Below are 13,655 nucleotides of genomic sequence, written 5' to 3' on the forward strand. Positions count from 1 at the left end.
CGGTCCTCTGGTCGCCTCAGGACAAGCTCCTGCACATAAATCATTTGGAGCTTCTGGCGATTTTTCTGGCACTCAAGGCGTTCAGACCGCTCATTGCCAACAAGGTGGTCCGCATACACACGGACAATGTGGTGTCAATGTATTACATCAACAAGTAAGGGGGAACGAAGTCTCCCCCCTCGTGGACCTGTCTATCCAGATGTGGCAGTGGGCCGTGCTTCATGGTGTCTGGCTGATAGCAGTACACATCCCGGGCCAGCTGAATGTCACAGCGGATGCCCTCAGCCGGCGGACAGTGGTCAGCTACGAGTGGGAGTTGAAGGCGGAGGTCCTCTCATAGATTTTCTCACGTTGGGGCACACCGGAGGTGGACCTCTTCGCTACAGCGGTAAACAAGACGCTTCCTCAGTATGCCTCCAGAGGGCGACTGGGAGCCTCCTCTCTCGGGGGTGCTCTCGAGATTCCATGGCACAACATGAGAGCTTACGCCTACCCGCCTCTGCCTCTAGTCCATCGGGCAATTTGGAAGCTGAAGAACTGAACTGTTCGGTGTATCCGTCGATCAGGTTACCAGTAACTCCTGATCTTCTTGATCAGGGGGAACAGCAGATGTGGCACCCCTCCCCACAATCGCTCAGCTTGGTGGCATGGAGCCTGAGTTCAAGTCTTTAGAGCATCTTAACTTGTCTACGGATAACATGCATGTTATCCAGGCAGCCAGGAAACCCTCGACCAGATCCCAATACAGGAGTAAATGGCTCAGGTTCTGTCATTGGTGTTTGGAGAAGCAATTGGATCTAAGGGTGGCTACGATTGACACGGTACTGTCCTTCGTGTCCTCCCTAGCAGAGTCAGGTGTTCACGTTCTGTCATGCAGAACTTACCTTTCAGCGGTTTCCGCTCATCTTTCTACAGACCAATTTTCTTATTCTCTGAGTAGCCCAGTGGTTAAGAGGCATTTTGCAGGCTTGACACACACTCTACCCTCCGGTTCATAGTCCACATCCGCCGTGGGATCTTAATGTAGTCCTGACGGCGCTGTGCCATAAACCTTTTGAACCAATGGCCACAGTTGACCTCAAGTACTTATCCTGGAAAGTGTCCTTTCTGGTCGCAGTTACGGCAGCGAGGAGAGCGAGTGAGCTCCAGGCCCTGTCAGTGGAGCATCCTTTCTTGGTCTTTCACAAGGACAAGGTAGTCCTGTGGACAAACCCGGCCTTTCTACCGAAGGTGGTAACTGAATTCCATCTGAATCGATCTCCCTACCGGTCTTATTTCCGAACCCTGCCTCAGAGGCTGAAAGGATTCTGCACTGTCTCGATGTCAGAAGAGCTCTTACGTTCTACCTGGACAGGACTTCTGAGCTTAGGAGTTCTTCTCAACTTTTTGTGACCTTCGGTAACCCTCAGGGTAAGCAGGCAACTATTTCTCGGTGGATCGCCGGCTGCATCACGGAGTCTTTCACCGTCCAAGGGCTGAAACCTCCTAAGGGTATTCATGCACACCTGGTGCGGGGCAAGGCAGCCGCGGTTGCTTTCCAGAAATATGTCCCCTGGGAGTCCATCGCTAGAGCAGCTACTTGGGCCTCCCCATCTGCTTTTTGTAAGCATTATTGTCTCGATATGAGCTCAAGAGCTGATGCTCAGTTTATTCAGGCTGTGCTGAAGAACCTGTTTCAGTAAGGGGTATTTCCATCCACTCGTAGTTCCTGTTAGGACTGCTTGGGAATCTCCCATAAGTATGGAGGAAAGGGGACGGGACGTAGTAGTATAACCAGGTTACTCACCGTAGTGACCACCTTACTCCTAGTCCATAGTCCCCTTTCCTCCATACGCCTGCCCGCCGTCCCCTCTAATAAGGTTCCTCTGTTATTGCTAATAGGTTTCTGACCTGGTGATGGAAAAGGACTGATGGGCGAAGCAGAGCCAAGGTGGGTGCGGTTACGGCCGCATGCCGGGCCCCGCGCAAGAAAGAGAGGAAGGACACATTTTTGGAAAAATGTGGATGCTTTTTACAAAGTGCTCCACAGGACGGAGAGATGTCCCATAAGTATGGAGGAAAGGGGACTATGGACTAGGAGTAAGGTGGTCACTACGGTGAGTAACCTGGTTAATCTCAAAAGTGCAAAAAATAGCAGTAGAAATGTGTGCCTCAGTCACCAGCCTAAGAAAAAAAAGAGGAAAGAATGGTTCGCGTTACGACTTACAATCCTGCCAGTAACGAGATCAAAAAGATAGTGAACCATAATTGGGACTTAGTGAAACAACAGGGGACCCTTTACAAGAGACCCATGTTTGCTTTCAAAAGAAACCAAAACCTTGGTCAAAGACTTGTACGTACATATGTTGAGCCAAAGAACACTCAGACCATATTAAATCAAAAGGGCCTGCCACCCGTTATTGGTCACCAAAAATGTGGGGGATGTGTTGCATGTCCAATGGCGGAAATCAGGACAGAGTTCAAGTACAGACAAGTGAAATGGCAACTTAGAATGCATACCAATTGCAAAACTAAGAATGTCATTTATATTATTAGATGCCCATGTGACCTACTGTATGTAGGCAGGACAATCAGGGAGGTAAGACAACGGATCTCGGAACACAGGTTGTGTATACGGAACAAGGTGGCAGACAAGCCCCTTGTAGAACATTTCATCAAATATGGACATAAAGAGACAGACCTATCATGGTTTGTATTACAGGCACTTAAACCCTCAAATAGAGGCGGAGATATGTCCACCCTATTACACCAAAAAAAACAACGCTGGATACACACCCTTGATACAGTAAAAAGAGGGTTGAACCTGTCCGTGGAATGGAACCATTTAATCTCCACCATGTGAAACATCAACTAGAACAACTAGATAAAAGACAAACAGAGAGCTGATATACCAAATATACTATACATCATCAAATCTTGCCTCTGTGTTCGTTCCATACATATATGACAGCTTGAATCATTCTCCCAAACCATAACATCGTAGCGTGGATTCTGTCAGGTATACACTGACCGGTGAGGCATGTTCCACCATGAGCTTTCCCCATATTTTTGTGTTTTTACATCCTGCATTTTTGTGTTTTTACATCTTTACATTTTTTATATTTGGCATATATGAAATAGGCCATTTATAACAAGTACAACTGGCAACCAACAAGCCTGTTTGTTATTTAGGGTTTATTTATCGTGCCTCCCTGTGCATGTAATGGCAGTCCCGGGACTCATTCCTGTTTCTTTATTCATGAATAGCACAATATTGTTGTCGAATGGAACTCTATGCCCTGAATTTTTTATAGCCAAATGTAGGCATTCACGAACACCTGTGATAAATTATCACATAAAATAATCTGGGGGTATTAGTAATTCGTTTTACAATCATTTTCAAGCATCCGCAAATTGGTCGTACAAGAGTCCTCTTTTTACTTCCATGAATAACAGGAGTCGCGCACTTCATACACAGTTACCGCAACATCAAACAACTGTTTGTATTGCAGACTCCGCGTACAACACACAGAGGGAGACTGCAGGCGCCGCGTACAACACACGGAGGTAGACTGCAGACGAGGTGCCACAGGTAAGCACATAGAATGGAGACGCTCCAGTACTAATTACCGGACGAATCACGGCAACAAGGTGGAAATAGGATAATATCTAGAGACAGCAGGATGCTGTAGAGAAGGGATAATTGGAACGGGTGAAATGACAAGCTGTGATGCGGGGCGGCAGCATTGAAGTGTAGTATCACACTGACGATGTGCAACAGACCATCTTGGCACACTATAAGTAACCTTGGTGTGTACATTAGGAATAGGAAAGACCCGTGTGGGGCAGGTTGTAGGAATCTGCCCTACTGGAAGAAATATCAGACAGAGCAGCAAGGGCTGGGCAGTTTGGGTCTTAAATAAGGTGGGAGAATCCCACACAAGAAAGAAAGATCAAGTAAAGTAATAAGGATATATTACATGTGCTACAGAATGGCCCTATACTAATGGACATACCATTCAATTACATTCTCTGTAGATTCATGTGCAACAAAGAACCTATCCCAGACCGCATAAAAGATGAGTGAATAAGGAGGGGTCTTTCCTTGAAATAACACCAGAACTTGAAAATTCTACACACTGAAGAAGTCAGACTGATAGTGTGAGACGTGGTCATTCCTGCGCTGAGTAAGTGACAGATTATTAAATAAAAAATACAATCTCAATGGTTTTTCATCATTTGATGGTTACCATCTGTCATGAACTAGCGAACTCGCCCCTTCTGGGCCTCCTGGTCCCTGACACATCAGGCCTTACACTCCATAATACTACCAACATGGCGAGTCTTCACGTTCTACGCAGCGTCCTCTATAAAGAAGCCACACCCCCACGGCCCCGCTGCTACTAGCTGTGATCAGACGTGTGCTCCGAACCTTCTCTAGTGCAACTTGCTATCCCCTGGCCCCTGGATTCCCTTCTCCCGACTTCTTCCCACTTTCCTACTTCCCGGGAATCCCTGTGCCACTTCCGCGTGCCCCCAACACCTTCTTGAATACTCCTGGAGTTTCCCGTGATCCTGGACATCGAAGCTGAACGTAATCTGGAAGCCGAGGACGGCCGAGTGGGCTTATTTAAGTCCCGAACCATACAAAAGAAGACTCCGCCTAAAGAGGACATCAGGCAACATAGACGGTATACACGCATTTCGCCGAATGAAATGTCATCGTGGGACATTTCATCGCCGGAATTCTCATCGCCAGAACTCTGAGGATTCCTGGATTCTTGTTTGGTCCACTTTACCTTTAAACCTTATTATTTTTCCACCCCCAGGGCTAAAGTGGGCTTTATTATTTCTCACCTCTCCGGGAATGCCTTAGCCTGGGCCACACCATTAGTTAACACCTGAGATTCCCTTTTGGATGATTATGATGGATTCATTCAAGCACTAAAGACTATGTTTGACTGCCCAGAACAGGTCTTTAGTGCTCAAGAACGTTTACTCGATTTCCAGCAAGGCTCTCAGGACATGTTCACCTACGTAATTCTTTTCAAGCAATTGGCTAAAGAAGCGGGTTGGCCTTCTGAAGCTTGCTTCATCCTCTTTCGAAGAGGGTTAAATGAAGATGTTAAGGATGAATTAGCCAGGGTAGCACGTCCTAGTTCTTACCAGGCACTTATGGATCTTGCTCTACAAATTGATTTCCGCATCCAGGAAAGAAAGGCAGAGAAAAGGAAGACCAAGTCAACCATCCAAAAAAATCCTCTTGTGAGCCCTTCAAAATCCGAAGATTCTCCTGTTCCTACAAATGAACCCGAACCCATGCAGCTAGGGGCCTTCCGTGGACCCACATCCCCCCAAGAAAGGCTGAGAAGGATCCATACCGGCTTATGCATGTACTGTGCCTCAGACAAGCATTTAGTCAGAGAATGTCCCTTAGCCCCTCCACGGCGTTCGGGAAACGCCAGCTCCCGATCCTAGATGGAGCTCAGTTTCGGGAGAGAGATGCAGGCTCCACATCCATACCATCCTTGAACTCTCCTGGACAAAACTCCCTGGTAGTCTTACAGCCTTTTCTATCGTCATCTAAGAAGGAATCCTACCCCATTCTGGCACTAGTGGACTGTGGGGCCATGGGAATATTCAAAGATCAGGAATGGGTCCTTAAACATCATATTCCTTACGAATCCCGGAACGTCCAGCAACCTGTAGAAGCAATTGATGGAAGACCTCTTTCTTCTGGACCCATAACCCTTCAAACTAAGGAAATTGAGCTTGCTATAAACCATCACAGAGAAAGGATAAAGTTTGACATCAAAAAATCTGCCTATTACCCAATGGTTTTGGGAATGCTTTGGCTACAAAAACACAACTCATACATCGATTGGACAGCTGGTTCCCTGTTCCTAGGTTCTGAATTTTGCATGTCCCATTGTCTGCTCCAGGATCCTTCACCGACAACATCAGAAGAACATTCAACAACTCAGCAAGATCCTCTTATGGTCTCCAACATCATCCAGGTTCCTAAAACCTACCAGGAATACGCTGATGTGTTCTCTTCTGCTATTGTCCAAGCCCTACCACCCAATAGGCCTGAGGACTGTGCTATTGAAACCAAACCTTCAGCCGTGATTCCCTTTGGAAGGATGTTCATCCTGTCTGAACCAGAGAAAAAGGCCCTTCGTGAATACCTAGATACTAACCTAAAAAACGGCACCATACACCCATCCAAGTCTCCGGCTGGAGCTTCATTATTTTTTTGTTCCTAAAAAAGACACCAAGGAACTCAGACATTGTCTTGATTATCGAGGTCTTAATCAGTGCACCCTTAAGGAGCGTTATCCATTACCCTTGATCTCGTAAGAGGAGCCGTAATATTCACCAAATTGGATCTTAGGGGTGCTTATCACTTGATTCGTATTAAAGAAGGTGACGAATGGAAGACAGCCTTCAGAACACCCTTTGGTCATTACGAATACTTGGTCATGCCCTTTGGACTCTAATGCTCCGGCAATCTTCCAACGCTTCATGGACCGGGTGTTTTCGGATATGCTATTTTTTTTCGTCATTGTCTACTTGGACGATATTTTGATATTCTCTAAGGATCCTCTCAAGCATGAAGAACATGTTAAATCAGTGTTACAACGGCTACGTGAACACAAGCTTCTAGCAAAACCCGAGAAATTCCTTTTTCATGTTTCCACTGTTCACTATCTAGGATTTGTCCTTAGCCCAGATGGCATAGGCATGGATCAATCCAAGGTTAAAGCCATACTATCCTGGCCAACTCCGACCTCCGTAAAACAGATCCAATCTTTCCTGGGCTTGGCCAATTTCTATCGGAAGTTTATACCATCCTTCTCCGAGATTGTTCAACCGATCATCTCCTTGTTGAAGAAAGATACTCCCTATCATTGGACCCCAGCCCAGGAGAAGGCCTTCCAACGCCTAAAAACAGAATTTACACAAGCCCCCATCCTGGTTCAACCTGATATAAATCGACCATTCCTAGTGGAAACAGATGCCTCTAACTATGCCATCGGAGCAGTTCTGAAACAGGAACTAGATGACGGGCTGGAACATCCTATTGCCTATCTTTCACGGACATTGACCTCCAGTGAAACTCATTACTCAGTCTTAGAAAAGGAACCTCTAGCCATCCGTCAAGCCTTCACCGAGTGGCGTCATTTACTTCTAGGAGCTAAACATCCTGTCCAGGTTCGGACGGACCATCAAAATCTCCAAGTGTTACAGGCCCTGGCATGCAGGAACAGCTGTCAGGCCCGTTGGGCATTCTTCTTTGCTCAGTACCAGTTCCAAATTCACCATGTTCCGGGAACACAAAACGTAATTGCTGACGCCTTGTCTCGGCGCCCTGACTATGAACCTCCTGATGACCGAACATTTCCCAAGATGTTTCCCCACACATTAATTGTAGCCCAGACGACCAGCCTCCTAGATGAAGTCCACAGTCAGACTCAATCCTCGGAACTCTGGAAAGGTATCTCGGACAAGAACCAGTGGAAACTGAAGACCAAAGATGGATACTTGTTCAAAGACAATGCCTTGGTCATCCCAACACAAAAACTACAGCAGAGGATAATAAATCTCTGTCACGATACTCTTTACTCCGGGCATCGTGGTATTACCAATACCCTCTGATTAATACAAAGGCAATTTTGGTGGCCTGGAGTGAAAGCTGATGTACAAAGTTATATCCAGGCATGCTCTGTCTGTAATCAAAACAAACATGACAACAAGAGACCAGCGGGTCTATTGCAGCAGCCTCCACTTCCAACAAGGCCTTGGGAACTAATAGCAACAGACGTCATTGTGGAATTACCACCTTCCAGGGGATACACAACCATCATGGTCACCATTGATTTGTTCACCCATGTGGCCCATTTTACACCTCTGTTTAAACTGCCATCCTCGTCAGAATTTGCTGGAATTTTCCTGGAACACATATTCCGACTGCATGGACTTCCTTCCAAGATCATTTCAGACAGAGGGCCCCAATACATTTCTCACTTCTGGAAACATCTTTGCCAAATACTAGGAATCCAACGCGCTCTTTCCTCAGGATATCATCCCCAAACCAACGGAGCCACAGAGCGCATAAACCAAACCTTGGAACAATACCTCTGTTGCTTCGCTACCAAGGTCCAGGACGATTGGTCCCTCTTAATACCAGTGGCAGAATTCGCCTATAATAATTCGGACCACTCTGCTATTAAGACCAGTCCTTTTTTCTGTAGCCAAGGATTCCACCCTTCGGTTCTACCCTCCATCCTTCCTCATCCTACACCAGTTCTAACAGTCAATTCCTGGATTGAAATGCTCATTAATGTTCAAAGAGAAGCCAAAGAACAATTAGAAAAGGCCAGGACCCAGACCAAACTGTATGCGGACTCCAAACGAAGACCAAGCCCCTCCTACACAATAGGGGATAAGGTTTGGCTGTCCTCGAAACTGCTACCACAGCATTTGCAACCAAATAAATTGGCTCCTCTATATTATGGGCCATTCCTTATAAAGGAAATCATCAACCCAGTGGCCTCCCGACTCAAACTTCCAGACTCCTGGAAGAAAATCCACCCATTCTTTCACACGTCCTTAATAAAGCCATATGTTCAGACCTCTCGAACTAACCTTTGGCCCAAAACAGTACTCATCAATGACCAACTGGAGTATGAGGTCTCCAGGATTTGCGATTCTAGATATAGACGTGGCAAACTCCAGTACCTGGTGGAGTGGAAAGGATATCCCCCCCAGTGAACGCACTTGGGAACCTATCTCAAATCTAAATACCCCCAGGCTACTCGGAAGGTTCCATCTCATACACCCGGGCAAACCCGGTGGAACGAGTTTCAGGAGGAGGCATGCTGTCATGAACCATCGAACTCGCCCCTTCTGGGCCTCCTGGTCCCTGACACGTTGGGCCTTACACTCCATAATACTACCAACATGGCAGCAAGCTCAGAACGCTGCTCGCCAGTCTTCACGTTCTACGCAGCGTCCTCTATAAAGAAGCCACACCCCTGCGGCCCAGCGCGTCTCAACGCTGCTACTAGCTGTGATCGGACGTGTGCTCCGAACCTTCTCTAGTGCTATCCCCTGGCCCCTGGATTCCCTTCTCCCGCCTTCTTCCCTCTTTCCCGGAATCCCTTTGCTGCTTCCGCGTGCCCCCAACACCTTCTTGAACACTCCTGGAGTTTCCCGTGATCCTGGCCATCGAAGCTGAACATAATCTGGAAGCCGAGGACGGCCGAGAGGGCCTATTTAAGTCCCGAACCATACGAAAGAAGACTCTGCCTAAAGAGGACATCAGGCAACATAGACAGGTGAGAAGGGGGGAAACCTGTGACACCATCACTGGTGCGACCGAAAATTCTGCGATGAAATGTAATAATAACACTAGGTCACTGAGAATTCTTTGAATTTCTTGTTTTGCAACGAACAGATTTGAGGTTAATTATCCTCAAGAATTTGATTGAAGATGTGCTGCAACCAAAAAAAAAAATCACATCTTTCATCTCCTTTGCCCATTGGACAGGAGGTGAGTTAGATGGAGCTCAATTTTTGAGAATACCATCCACCAAATTAATATGTTACCAAATAACTTGAATGGGGGTGACGGGAACACAAAATATTGACAGATCCTTTTTATGTATTTTATTGTCTATAGATGATGTGGCTCAAGCCGATATATGTCTGAGAAAATTGGTTGTTTGTCCTGAAGAAGGTTGCCATACTAAGAGCACTATTGATGCTGCTCGCTGAGAGCAACTGAAACACGTGTCAACGTGAGAATCTGTGGGAACAACATAACAAAGACTTGTTACCCCAAATTGATGGGGAGTTCTCTTTACTAATTGTGTATGTTCATAGATGTAACAGACATATGACTGTTTATGTATAGACAATTTTCCGAAAAAAACACAATAATGGTAGGGTGCCAAAGAGAGTATGAATGTGAATGAATGAAAATGAATGAGCCACAACGTTTTATTGAAATTGTGTTTAATATTTGTTTTAAATTTGTTTTTTGAATAAAAAATGAAAGTCTTGGAACTATAAACCAAGTTGATACAAAAAAACTTTTCCCGTATTCTGTCATCCTCTTTGTCTACTAGTCCAATCTTCTTCTTGTTTCTGATACAAGTGAGACTATCATTTTACTTAGACCAACTTTACATTGGCTTCTAGTGAGTCATATAACCTTTTTTAGGATCTTGTGCCTGGTATTTATGTGTCTTCATGTCCTGATTACCAAGTACCTGGAGCACAAGCTTGTGCAATTCTATCTAGCTCTATCGCTGCAATCGGAACATTCCCTTCTTTTGGACAGCCCCAAATCCAGATCAGTAATGAGACCATATATTTTCTGTGATTGCTCCTCACCGCTTGAATGATATCGATTTAGCTAATTGGTACTATTAAATATTTTACCCTTTCGGGAAGGGTTTTCCTTTCCGACTGGTCTTTTCTGCACCTAGATGAAGTGGTTTCTGCTGGTTTGCATGTAGAAATTCCTTAAATCAGATTATAAAAAATATTGATCGCAAACACTCAGAAGCTGTAGGAAGTCATAATATCAGCAAAATACAAAAAACACCAAATGGACAATATGGGTATAATTTTGGACCAATTGGTTCTTCCTAAAACATGCTTGTACAATACTGATTTGCAAGGAGACCTGGTTATGCTTACGAAGTCTAGACCAACGGTCCCATTTATTGAAGGCTGAACAAGAGTCTCCCACAAAACCGAACTACTAAAGTTTACAAAAGGGGTCTGTGTTTTGTGCCCAAATGTAAAGCCTGAAGATTTCTAATCATAAAAGATTAGTTCAAATATGCACATATTGATTTTTGGGCACTATACCACACCCCTTTATTCCTCCTTGTCCTTTTACTCGACCATCCCCCCTCCTCCCCAACTATGCCCAACCCCATTCACCCATATCATTTCTTTATAAATTTCAATTTGGCTACCAAAATGTATTTTCGGTTTTAAGGAAGTTTTGCTCCTTTTCAGTTTAAGGTCTTACACACTTTAAAAAGGAGCAGTCACTAGTACACTTTTACCTATGATGCCGTTTTCAGAGATTACCATCCCTGACATAGTTCGTCCGGTTCTGTGACACTACTTGTGGTCTCTCCCAGACGGCTCCGGGTGTGTCTACTATACTGGTCTTTATATGTGGAGCCTACTGTCTCCAGTCTTTGCATGCTTCCTGTCAGCTTGGGTTAGGCTACAGGCATGCTGGGTGGATTGCACCCCTCTTCCTATTACTTCTGCTTTGTCTTTATTTTCTAGTAGGTATTCCTTTTCCTTCTTTCATATTACTGCTTTAGTTTATCTACTGAAGTATGGGTTTGGAGTCAGAGCTAGACCTGTGGGCAGCCCTGCACAAGTCAAGACGTGAATGGATTATTCAAAAGTACATTAATCTTCAGCTTGGTAGCCAGCAGGAATGTAATACCTCTAATGCATTCAAGATGCCTGAAAACACAGTAATCACTGAAATGCCTGTATATGATCATACAACCCCATAACAGATTCTTGCTCAGCCTTACAGTATCAGTGATCATAAAACTAATATCATGCATGATGATATTAAGTCTACTAGCACCACCTTTACACCTAGCCAGGACCAAGTCAATCCGGTTTCACTACTTGGACCTGAATTAAGCTAATCATCCATTTCCATTGGTACCATCTCCTCTTTTGTTACTCCAAGATGTTGTCCCAGCCGCCCAGCCTAGAGCTGTTATCTGGGTCTAAAACCAGAGCCAATAGTTTGAGTCTTCGGATGTATCGGAGTGCCTTTCTGCTTCGGTTCTGGGACCACTCCCATGACTATTTTAATGACTGATGTTGGGAGTTGTTAGTCTATTCTAGTCACTGCTGTGGACATTGTGAGGGACATTAATAAACCACTCTCCACTCAGATAAATGCAATGACTACACTCTCAACTATCAGAACATCAGAGGATGGGAGATGTCCAGTTACTGTGGTTAGTGCTGCGGGCCTTGACGGTCCTAAGGACACTAGTACACCTATCCCTGCCCTTCAGATAAATCATGCAACAATTAATGCTCAGTAGATTTGCTGCTCTCTTATTAACAAGTGCTCTCCTTTGAAGCATGCTTAAAAACTGCCAATTAAATCTTAAGACAGCAATGTGACATCTTATTTGGGATGCATGCTGCTGCTGGCCCATTTTTAGCCTTGGCATCTTCACCAGGTTATCGGATTATTACAAAGGCTAGGCCTGAGGGAAGAGGAGTGGGGTAGCAGGTATATTAGTTTACCTAAACATTCACAAGACTGCAATAGAAAGTCCTGATGGGTCTCAATCACTGCACCTAAAAATGTCACCTGACCCCTGCACCACCTATAATCTTTTAATATTAGACCATCCATCCAACACAAAGCTGTCCTTTGAGTCACAGATTAAGACATCTCTCCTTACATTATTGAAATGCACCTCCAACACTTTACTGGTTGGTGATTTCAATTACTGGCTCAGCAAGCCTTCTGTTGCATTTGCTACAGCGTTGGGGCAATCCCTTGACACTTGTGATTTTACGTTTGCCCCCCTTGGCTCTACTCAAAGGGAGGGAAACAAATTAGACTGGAATGGAAATTTGAACATTATGTGTTCCCATCTAGTCATTACGCCTTGTCCCTGGACCGATCACTCATTTGTCTCTGTTTCATTTTTTGTAAACAATACCAAGACAACGGACAAATAATGTGTCACTTTGCAGAACTTTCGTAAACCTTAGTACTATTTCCATGATGACACTCCTCTCTACTCCACATTTTGAGTTAGCTAACTTGTCTACACCTCAGCAGCTTGCTGATCATTATCATTCTTATCTTCCATCTGCAGTCAACACGCTTGCACCTGAAAAGTCTTGCAAGGTTACCACCTGCATGCCTAAGAACAAGTGGTTTACTGAACATCTTAACACACTTAAGAAAACGAGCAGAATAGCGTGTGGGCTTTGGAAAAGATTACCTACTGCAAGTAATAAGGAACCCTAACAGTCATCGGCAAAGGCATATAAAGAAGCTATTATTTTAGCAAAAAAGAACTTCTTTGGGTCTAGGATTCAGGAAGCTCGTAACGATTCAGCTGAATTATTTAAAAGCTTGAGAATACAGATATGGTATCAATACAAAAGCACTCCGACTGGTGTAATAGAAATCAAGACACCCTTATTAGGTAATTTGCCTCCCTGCATAAGATCTTAGAGTAGCCTATTTGCAGCTACAGAAACACCTTGAGAAATGTGGATTGTTGGGTGATTTGATACATGGGTACAAGGCAGTTTGGCTTCAGATTTGCACATGGTACTGAGACCACACTTCTCGACTTGAAATCCAGTTTATTAAAAATCATGGATAAAGGAGGCGTTACGCTTCTCCTCCTCCTGGACCTCTCTGCTGCTTTTGATCTGGTATATTATGACTTGTGAGTTGAGAGGCTCCAGAAAGGTGAAACTTCTCTCCTAAGGCTGCACCATCGGCTTGCTCCTTTCTGTTAGGTTGGCTGGCCAGGGTCTTCAGCAATGAGGGCACTGCTGACCCATTGGAAATAAAGCGTGGGGGGCCTCAGGGCTCTTGCCTCTCTCTCGCCCACCTTATACAATCTTTTCACCAA

Source organism: Ambystoma mexicanum, chromosome 3q (genome assembly GCF_040938575.1).
Source record: "Ambystoma mexicanum isolate Mex_15411 chromosome 3q, UKY_AmexF1_1, whole genome shotgun sequence".
Lineage (NCBI taxonomy): Eukaryota > Metazoa > Chordata > Amphibia > Caudata > Ambystomatidae > Ambystoma > Ambystoma mexicanum.